This window comes from Panthera tigris, chromosome B1 (assembly GCF_018350195.1).
Source record: "Panthera tigris isolate Pti1 chromosome B1, P.tigris_Pti1_mat1.1, whole genome shotgun sequence".
NCBI lineage: Eukaryota > Metazoa > Chordata > Mammalia > Carnivora > Felidae > Panthera > Panthera tigris.
In genome coordinates this window covers 143,525,355-143,535,375 of record NC_056663.1, presented here as the reverse complement: position 1 = coordinate 143,535,375, position 10,021 = coordinate 143,525,355, and positions in this window count along the sequence as shown.

Sequence of the window (10,021 nt, the reverse complement as noted above, 5' to 3'; positions counted from 1 at the left end):
TTCCTGCCTAAACAAAAGATGAATGAATAAAGTAATGGAGCGAAGACAACGATCATCAGGGACTACCAGTCATTATGTATCCCCTGATGGAAGAGCACAATGTAAGCTTCGAGTAGTCTTGACAAGAATTTTCCTTAAAATGGATTAATCTTATAAATTATCTGCTTACAGGAAATACATAACAAATGATGCTACAGGGGTGTAAGAAGCAAAATCCAGAATGTGCAAAACTCTATATGACAGATAACACACTTCTCTTTAACAACTAAATTACAGAGGAATAAAATGAATAGGGAGGTAGGAGGAAAGATCCTATAGACTAAAAGTAACATAAGAGACATATCAACCAGTTGCAATAAATAGATCTGCACTGTCCAGTTTGATAGTCACTAGTCATTTGTGGCTCGAACTGAGGTGTGTAACTCCCTGATTTCAAACTATATTAGAAAGCTATAGCAGTCAGAGCAGTATGGTACTGGCACAAAAACAGACACACAAATCAATGGAATAGAAAGCCCAGAAATAAACCCACACATATATGGGTAGTTAATCTATGACAAAGGAGGCAAGTATATGCATCAGGGAAAAGATAGTCTCTTCAATAAGTGATGTTGGGAAAACTAGAAAACTACATGCAAAAGAATGAAACTGGACCACTATTTTACATCATATACAAAAATAAACTCAAAATGGATTAAAGGCTTGAATGCAAGCCCTGAAACTATAAAATGTCTCGAGGCAGTAAGCTCTTTGACATCAGTCAGCAATATTTTTTTGCACAAGTCTCCTCCTTTACATCAAACTAAAAAGGCCTTGCACAGCCCAGAAAGCCATCAACAAAACAAAAGGAGATATTTGAATGCCATATAACCAATAAGAGATTAACATCCAAAATATTAACTTACATAATATTAAGAAACCCAATTTTAAAATGGGCAGAGCACTTGAATAGACATTTTTCTAAGGAAGACATGCAGATTGGCAATAGACACTTGAAAAGATGCTCAACATCACTCATCGTCAGGAAGTGCAAATCAAAACCACAATGTGATATCACCTCACACTGGGCAGATTGGCTGTTATCAAAAAGACAAAAACATAACAAGTGTTGGTGAGAATGTGGAGGAAAAGGAACCCTTGTGCACTGCTAATGAGACTGTAAATTGGTGCAGCCACTGTGGAAAACAGTCCGGGGGTTTCTCAAAAAATTAAAACTAGAACTACCCTACAATCCAGCAATTCCACTTCTGGGTGTTTATCCAAAGAAAACAAAAGCACCAATTTGCACTCCTATATTTGTTGCAGCATTATTCACAATAGCCAAGATATGGAAGAAACTAAGTGTCCATCAGTAGATGAATGGATAAAGAAAATGTATATATATATGAAACATTACTCAGCCACAAAAAAAAAAAAAAAAAAAAAAAAGAATGAAACCTTGTCTTTTGGGACAACATGGATGGACCTAGGGAGTATTACGCTAAGTGAAATAAGTCAGAAAGAGAAAGGCAAATACCATATGATTTCATTTATATGTGGAATCTAAAAAGCAAAACAAACAAACAAAACAAAACAGAACAGAAACAGACTCAGATACAGGGAACAAAATGTTGGTTACCAGAGAAGGGAGGGGTTGAGGGAAGGGGCGAAATAGGTGAAAGGGATTATGAAGTACAAACTTCCAGTTATAAAATAAGTAAGCCACGGGGATATAATTTATAGCATATGGAATATAGTCAATAATATTGTAAGTTATTACAATGTGCACAGTGACACATGGTAACTAGATTTATCATGGGGATCAGCATATATCATAATATATAAAAATATCAAATTGCTATCATGTACACCTGAAAGGAATAAGATGTTGTAAGTCAATTATACATCAATAAAAGAAAAATTGAGGTGTGTAAAATATATACCAGATTTCAAATAGTTAATATGAAAAGAATGTAAATATTTAAATATTTTATCCTGATAAATGTTGAAATGATAATGGTAATATTTTTGATATATTAAATAAAACATTAAATCTTTTACTTTTACTTTTTAAATTAGCATTAAAAATCCATACATAGGTTACATTATATTTCTATGATAGTCTGGCATTATTGATATTATTCAGATTCTGATTTAAGCACAAAAGTTATTATATAAATATATAATTGTTCATTGCTCATTGCTTTAGGTGCGATTGTGGCTCTGGTTTTTTTTTTTTTTTAATGGTCCTTATTTGTTAGAACTATATCTGAAGTATGTAGGGACAATATGACATTATGACTGGAAATTGCCTCAAAGTAATGTGAAGGGGGAAAACGAGTAAGGGTATAGATATATAAGGTTGGCCATGAATTGGTCATGTTGAAACTGGGCAATGAATATGGGGTTCAGTGCCTTAGTGTCTCCACTTCTGCATATATTTGACATTTTCCATGATACAAAAAGAAGGGGGCAAGCTCGGGGTGAAGCTACAACTGTGGGCTTACTTTTAAGAAGAGCAAGTTAGTGAGTAGGATGCCATGTCACAGAACCCCAGCTAGTCATGCTTCCTTAGAGACTCCCTTAGTGGCTAACCCATCCTTGATCTTGAATCCTTCTTCGGTGCCCTGACTCCTTTCTGCTATTTAGTTTTTACTCTGGAAATATATCCTTGACTTAACTCTCTTACCACAGATCCTTTTCTTAGTGGACCTTAATTTTGTATTCCAGTTGCCATTGCTGGGTACAAATCACCCCAAAACTTGGTGGGTTGAAACAACAATCACTTTCTTATTATCTCTCAGGGATCAACGAAGTTGAGCTGGGAAGTTCTCAGTCTATCCATCTACTTAGGAGATGATTGAAGCTACAGCCATTTGAAGATTTCCTCACTCTTAGGTCTGGCAATCAAGGTTGACTGCTGGTTGGGATGTCAGCTGAGGCTGTCAGCCAGAACACCTACACGTGGGCTCTCCAAGTCATCTGGGTTTCCTCATAGCATGGTGGCAAGGTTCCGAGAGCCGGCATCCCAATAGTATCCCAGGCAGCAAGTCTATAAACTTTATGACCGAGTGTAGTCAGTCATAAAGTAGTTTGTGACTACTGTGAAGTCACAGCTATGGTCACCAGCCACCCACATTGAAGGGGAGAAGAGTAGGTCCCACCTCTTGCTGGAAGCAGCGTCAATGTCACATTAGAAGATGAGCATGCGAGATGGAGATCTTGTCACAGCCGTCTTAGAAAACTCAGTCAGCCCTACTTTAGATCCCCCTATGTACATTTTGTTCCTCTGGTGCTGACCAGCTTCCAATTATCAGCAAGCCAAAGAGCATTTTTCTGCTTAGGACTATCACTCACCTGGTCCCACTCGGTTTGCAAATTCCCCATGGTGCCACCAAAACCAGCATCATTCCAGTATGGGTGCTGCCTGCTCCCAAACTTCTGCCTCTACCCCTGAGCCCTCACCGTTCCTCCCTCCACTCAAGCCCATTTCAAAATGTATAAGGACAAAACTGCATATAACACTGCTCACATACTCTAGAAAATACTCCACCTTTACAAACCCCATCCAAGAAATGCAAACAGGCAGATATGAAATATGGTGATAATAGACATGCTTAATTAAATTTCAAAACTATTCAATGACATGTTTATGTCATTATTATATAACGGACAATAAAAGTCCTCAATGTCAGTAATCCTAAAAAAGCTCTTACTTCTAAGTACCAGGTAGGGAAAGAAAAAAAAAAAAGCATCCTGCACAGAAGATTCCTATCACCAGAAACATTGTGGCACCCTCTGCTGTCAGGAAACAGAGTTTAAAATTACCCTAGGTTCATTTTCCTTGAAGGATTCTCCAGCATCCTTATACCACAGGCTGTCAACCATCTTATCCAGATGTAAAAGCTTAAATCAGAGACTGGGGGAAAGTTAGGGGACTTAATTCAGGCAAGACAGTAAAGAGTGAAAATCTAATCAGTGTGCAAAACTGAATGGTAATAAGCAGGAAAGGAAAAATGGAGCTTGGAAGAGAATCTCAAGAGGTAGCAGATATCAGAGACACCACAGGATAGCTATCTTTGTCTGATTTTACATAACTTTATCTCGGCAAATTACCCATGAAACACAGAAAGGTTAAATAAGTTGCCCAAGGTCACACAGCGAGTGAATGGTAGAGCTAAGATACAAACCCCAGCAATCTGTCTCCAGAGCCTGTGACCTTGATCACTCTTTTCTACTGCTTAATAAACAAGTATGGCTATTATTGGGAAGGGGCTTTCTTTAAATGTATCAAGAATTATCATTATCATTATTGCTCTTACCTAAAAGAAAACTGATTGGGAGGAAAATTATTTGCCCCTTAATAAGAGAAATTAGGAAGTAATCCAAGTCTCCCATTCACAATTAAGCCATTCTAAAGTTTGGAAGATTCTTTTTCCTTCTAAAGTTAGGAACAAATTTGTTCTTTTGAGAAAGCAAAATGTATTACAATGACCCCCAAGCTAATGTCCCTCATCACAATCTCACGAAATCTGTCAGCTGGTTTTAGGAAAATGAGGTCCTCCTACAACAAGCTCAAGGCTTATACATCTGGACTGATTCATCCACCAAACAACCAGGCAGCTGAGCAGATCATCACGCAGATACAAAGACTGGTTCACTTGCCAGGTGAAACCTTTGTGGAGGCAGGAGAGAAAAGGCCTTTCCCCATAAAGGACAGAACAATCAATTCCTATCCTCCATCATGAAAAAATAAGTCAAGCAGATCTGGGTCAGGATGAAAAGTATGTCCAAGGGGTTGGAGAGCTCTGGGCTGCGGGCTGAATAAAACAGGACTGCGTTAGAAGAACCTCATAGTTCAGTCAGCCCCCAGATGGTAATGGTAGAGCCTAGACCCTATTCCAGTGTTGGAGACTTGGGGACACTGGTACAATTCACTGGGAGCACAGGCTGTAGATCACCTAAATGCTGCCAACAGGAAGATTATGAGCCTAATGCCTACTGAGGGCTCAGTGTGCACCGGGCACTATCCTTAGTGCTTTATCTTATGTAAACCTCACAACACAAACCTTATGAAACTGCTACTACTATCCTTATTTTACAGAGTAAAAGGTGGTTAAGAGCTGACCCAAGGTCGCACGCCAATATGTGTTAGATTGGAAGAATTTGAACTTCTGTCTCTCTGCTTCCAAAGCCCATGCTATTTCTATTATATCAAGCAGACCATGCAACAAACAATTCATGATATTGAGTAACTCTGAGAATTGTTTATGGCCCTCCCCTGAAATTTTGGACTAGACTAGAAGCCCAAATGTCGGGATCTACAAATACACCTAGATTGTGATACCCAGCTGTGACACTGGGCAGTACATCTTGGAGGAGACACCTCTTCTATTTACTCCTCCATGTTTTACCTTCTTCTCCCCTAGTCCTCATGTCTCCCTTCCCCCAACCCAGGTCCTCTCTCTTGATCTTTATGTCTTGGATGGGTATTTGTCAAAAGAGACAATCCTATTTATTCCAGCATATATTTAGCCCAACACATATTTAGTGAGTCACAGAGGAGATAATGGTGCAGAAAATCAAGAGAAAGTCTTCCTTTGCAGGCCTCTGTAGAAAGCCTGGGCAAGGAAATTTCAGTTCGCTGGGCTTCAGTTTGTACAAGCAAAACCAGAGTGGGTTGGACTATACAGTCTTCTAGCTCTAAAGTCTGTAATTCCGTTACTTTAAACAAATTTGTTATTCTTCACAAATGAAATGGCCCCAACGAAATACATTAACTTGCAAAGAAAAAGGTCAAAAGAAAGGGATAGATTCATTCTAACAAATTCTGTGCTTTGCGCGGACAACATGATTTGACTTAAAAAAAAAAAAAAAACAAAAGAAAGTGCACAGACTTACACCAGCCAGTGCTGCTTCCGTCTCAAAATGACAGAGTGGAAGGTGGGTCTTGCCTGGTGCCACGGTTCACCATCCCTGAAGGTCAGGCCAATTTTAGAGTCTGTACCAGAGATTATTTACCTCATCCTCTGCAAATTACATTCAGCCCACAGGGGCTCACCTGATTCAGATTACTTCCCATCCAAATACCAGGAAATAGGGCTGCCTCGGGGTCTTTGAAAGAGGATTTCTCTATATTCTTGCCTCAGCTAATCAATCCTGCCCCCTTTAGAAGTACTGGGAAGAAAAACTTCCATCCCTCCTTCCATGGGTTCTCCATTCAACCCACGCCACCAGAGGAGAGTTACAGGATGGTGGTGAGATTTGAGAAAAAGCCACTGCACAGGTGTGGTCTAAGCCCTTTCTAGGGCTCTAGCCTCGCCCCAGGCAGCTGCGGTAATTATAATTCATTGCTCCTCTGCCGAGAACAGAGCCTCCCCTGTAAAAGGGAAGCCTGTAGCCTGTGACCTTATGGGTAAACTCAACTGAGAGCAAGAAAGAACAAACTCAATCTGGCTTTAGGTCCAAGCCACAATCCCCTTTCCAGCTTTAGCAGCAATATTTGACTCCCATATTTACTTCCCAATTGATTTAAAACTTGATTCAGAACTCTGGAGAAATATAATCCTTTAAAACTTTAAGAAAGCGCAGATCATATTAAGTTCAAAGTCACACGCTGTAGTAGTTGCTCTAAAGGAAATTAGAATTTAACAAGGGACATTAACATATGCACAATCTAAGCAAGGCAGACTGGAACAAATGCCAACTAGAGATTTCAAGCAAATGCTGTCATGATGCCAAGTGGGAGGTGGGGAGAAGGGGGTGGTGACAACAGTCCAGGGCATTCAGGGCTGGGTTTCAGAAAATCTTTTGGTGCTGTGACCAGGCCCTGAAAGAAGACCCAGAACCGTCCTTTCCTTTCAGGGTTCTCCAAGCTCCATCAGGCAGGCTTAGTACCTCAGGGTCCCCAAACACATGAGGATTGAGGAGCCAATGCCAAACCTCACCTAAATCCACTCTACTGGCAATGGCTGGATTTACAGGCGCTTCTAGACAGGCTAAGAAGTCTCTTTACCACACTTAGCTCACTCTGAATTCGGACTCCAGAAAAACAGAATATGTAAGACAAGGAAAAGAACAAAGAGTGAAAATGGGACAGAACAGTTCATTGGAAGCAAGTTGGTAATTAAGAAAAGTTTTGACTCCAGGGCACCTGGGTGACTGTCCGTGAGGTGTCTGACTCTTGATTTCAGCTCAGGCCATGATCTCACGGTCATGAGATGGAGCCCCATTTTGGACCCCGGACTCCAGGCTCCTGTGCTCCAGGGTATGGAGCCTGCTTAAGATTCTCTCTCTCCCTCTCTCTCTACCCCTCCCACCTGCCTCCCCCTCCCACCCACCCCCACACACAGGCACTTGCTCTTGATAAAAAAAAAAAAAAAAAAGTTTTGACTCTGAATATATGTTGTTTGTGTCTATGGGCAGGGGGAAGTACAGTCAGTCTGAAGCTTTGATCTTGATCAGAGGTTTACAAGAGTAGATGCTTGGCATTCCTAGGCAACATTATCTGGGCAAAAGCAATCCTTAATGAACTGAGAAATGGCAGGTGCTCCACCAGGGACCCAGTGTATCACATATCACAGCCTGGGCCTCTGTTAATTGACATCCATAGGAATCTAAGCTTAACTTCTTATTCTAAAAGAGAGAGCATACAAGTCACAGGCTTACATATCTCCCAAAGACCATATTTTTGTGGTCCCTGTGTGACAGAACTAAGCCAAAAAGTTGTCCTGAAGAGGCTGTTTCTAAGGACATCTTCCTTATTGAGCCACTTAACACTAAGGTTAGAATTCAGCCAAATTCAGCCAAATTCCTTCAGCACTTTCTGTTGGCCACACACCCACCTCTCCCAGCCAGGAATGATTTGAGGTCACTTACTGTCATACTCACTTTTTTATAACCCAGCTCTACATACTGTGTCTGGCACAAAACCAGTGCAAAGTAAGTATTTGTTAAATGCGATAAATGAATAGATAAACCGAACGACCAGATTCCAGCATGACTTGTCTTCTAGTTTGAGAAAGGTATGATTCCATCATATTTCAATATGTTCTAGTGTTAAACACTTGGGGGGGGTGTCTTCAACCAATTTTTGTATAGTATGTGTGCACACGCTTCTATCAGATTCTTACATATGATAGAAATTCAACAAATTCTTTTTTCTTTTTCATTTATTTTGAGAGATGGAGAGAGAGCAGGGGACGGGCAGAAAGAGAATCCCAAGCAGGCTTTGCACTGATGCAGGGCTTGAACTCACCAACCATGAAATCATGATCTGAGCCAAAATCAAGAGTCACCCAGGAGCCTCTGAATTCAACAAATTCTTATGAGTAAGATAGGAGATGAAAAGCTCCATCACTGTCCTCAAAATGTCTTAGGCTTTCTCTCACCCTGATCCTGATCAGTTAGTTACCTCCTGTGTTTTGCCCTTCATGAGTCAACTCCTAGAAAGCTTTCAGTAGTTTTAGTCGTACCCCCAACTCAGACACAGCTTTTTCTACAAGAAGCTTTATATACTGTTTGATGTGCAATGTTGAAATGAGGGGAAAAGCAAAAATTGAACTATAATAAATGAAATGCTAAATCTTTTAAAACTGGTACAAAGTGTTTATAGTTTAGAAGAGGGAGAGGGGCGCGTGGTGGCTCAGTCAGTTAAGCATCTGACTCTTGATGTCATGATCTCACACTTTCTGAATTCAAGCCCTGCATCGGGCTCTGCACTGACAGCATGGAGCCTGCTTGGGTTTCTGTCTACGTCACTCTCTGCTCCTCCTCTGCTTGCTCTCTCTCTCACAAAAAAAAAGGGGGGGGCGGGGAGAGAGAGAGAGAGAGAGAGAAATTACAGAATAATTTTGGATATTAATTAGCATCCATGGAAAAGGTAAACTTTAAGCTGGACTATGAGGAAGTGGCATTTTCTAAAAATGATTGTTCCATGAAGGAACCATGTGCACAAAGGAGCAAAAATTCATAGGTAGTGTGTTATAAAAATATATGTGAAAGAAGAACATAAAATAAAACTGAAAAGATACAATGGGAACAATATTGTAAAGATTTCAAAGTAAGGAATCTGGGCTTAATCGAATAAACATTAGTATACCTGTACATTATTTTGACCAAGACTGCAATGAGTCTAAGCTTAGGAAAAGTAACCCGGCGGGATGGATATAAGGGGAGACAAACTGAAATCAGATGTAAGACCATCAGCTAGGTGTAAGATTATTATGAGAATGAAAAGGGATATGTAAAAACAAACAAACAAAAAAGCAGACCTGCCCAAAGGTGGCATTTAATCCAAAAGATTAACTGGACAAGCACAAGGAAAAGTCCACATGAAAATGACAGTAAGGGGGCGCCCGGGTGGCTCAGTCAGTTAAGCGTCCGACTTCAGCTCAGGTCACGATCTCACGGTCCGTGAGTTCGAGCCCCGCGTCGGGCTCTGTGCTGACAGCTCAGAGCCTGGAGCCTGTTTCAGATTCTGTGTCTCCCTCTCTCTGACCCTCTCCCGTTCATGCTCTGTCTCTGTCTCAAAAATAAATAAATGTTAAAAAAAAATTAAAAAAAAAAAAAAGAAAATGACAGTTAAGAAACAACTCCACTTAAAATTCAGTGAATATAAGGCAAACAGCAAAAACCTTGAAGAGAATTTCAGCAGAGACGATGAAAGAAATGGCATAAAGAATGACATCCCCCACTTCAAATTATGCACTACTGATCACCTATTAAGTGACAAGCACTTATAAAATAGGATCTTGGCTCCATAGTACTCACATTCACTTTGATTCATGACCAAAACTTCAACAAATTAAAAGAAAATTAAACATGCACACATTATAAAAATGTTTAGTGGGGGAAAAAATCTTGGTTTTAAAATCTACGATGCCACAAACATACTACTACTTCGAACACAAGCTAGTTAGTATCCTACAGAGCTCCATTTACTAGTTAAGAAGGCTCTGAAAGCTACATTAAAAAAAAAAACAAAAAAAACTTCATGCACTCTTTGATGATAAAACAATGAGTTTCTGTACACCCTGATATT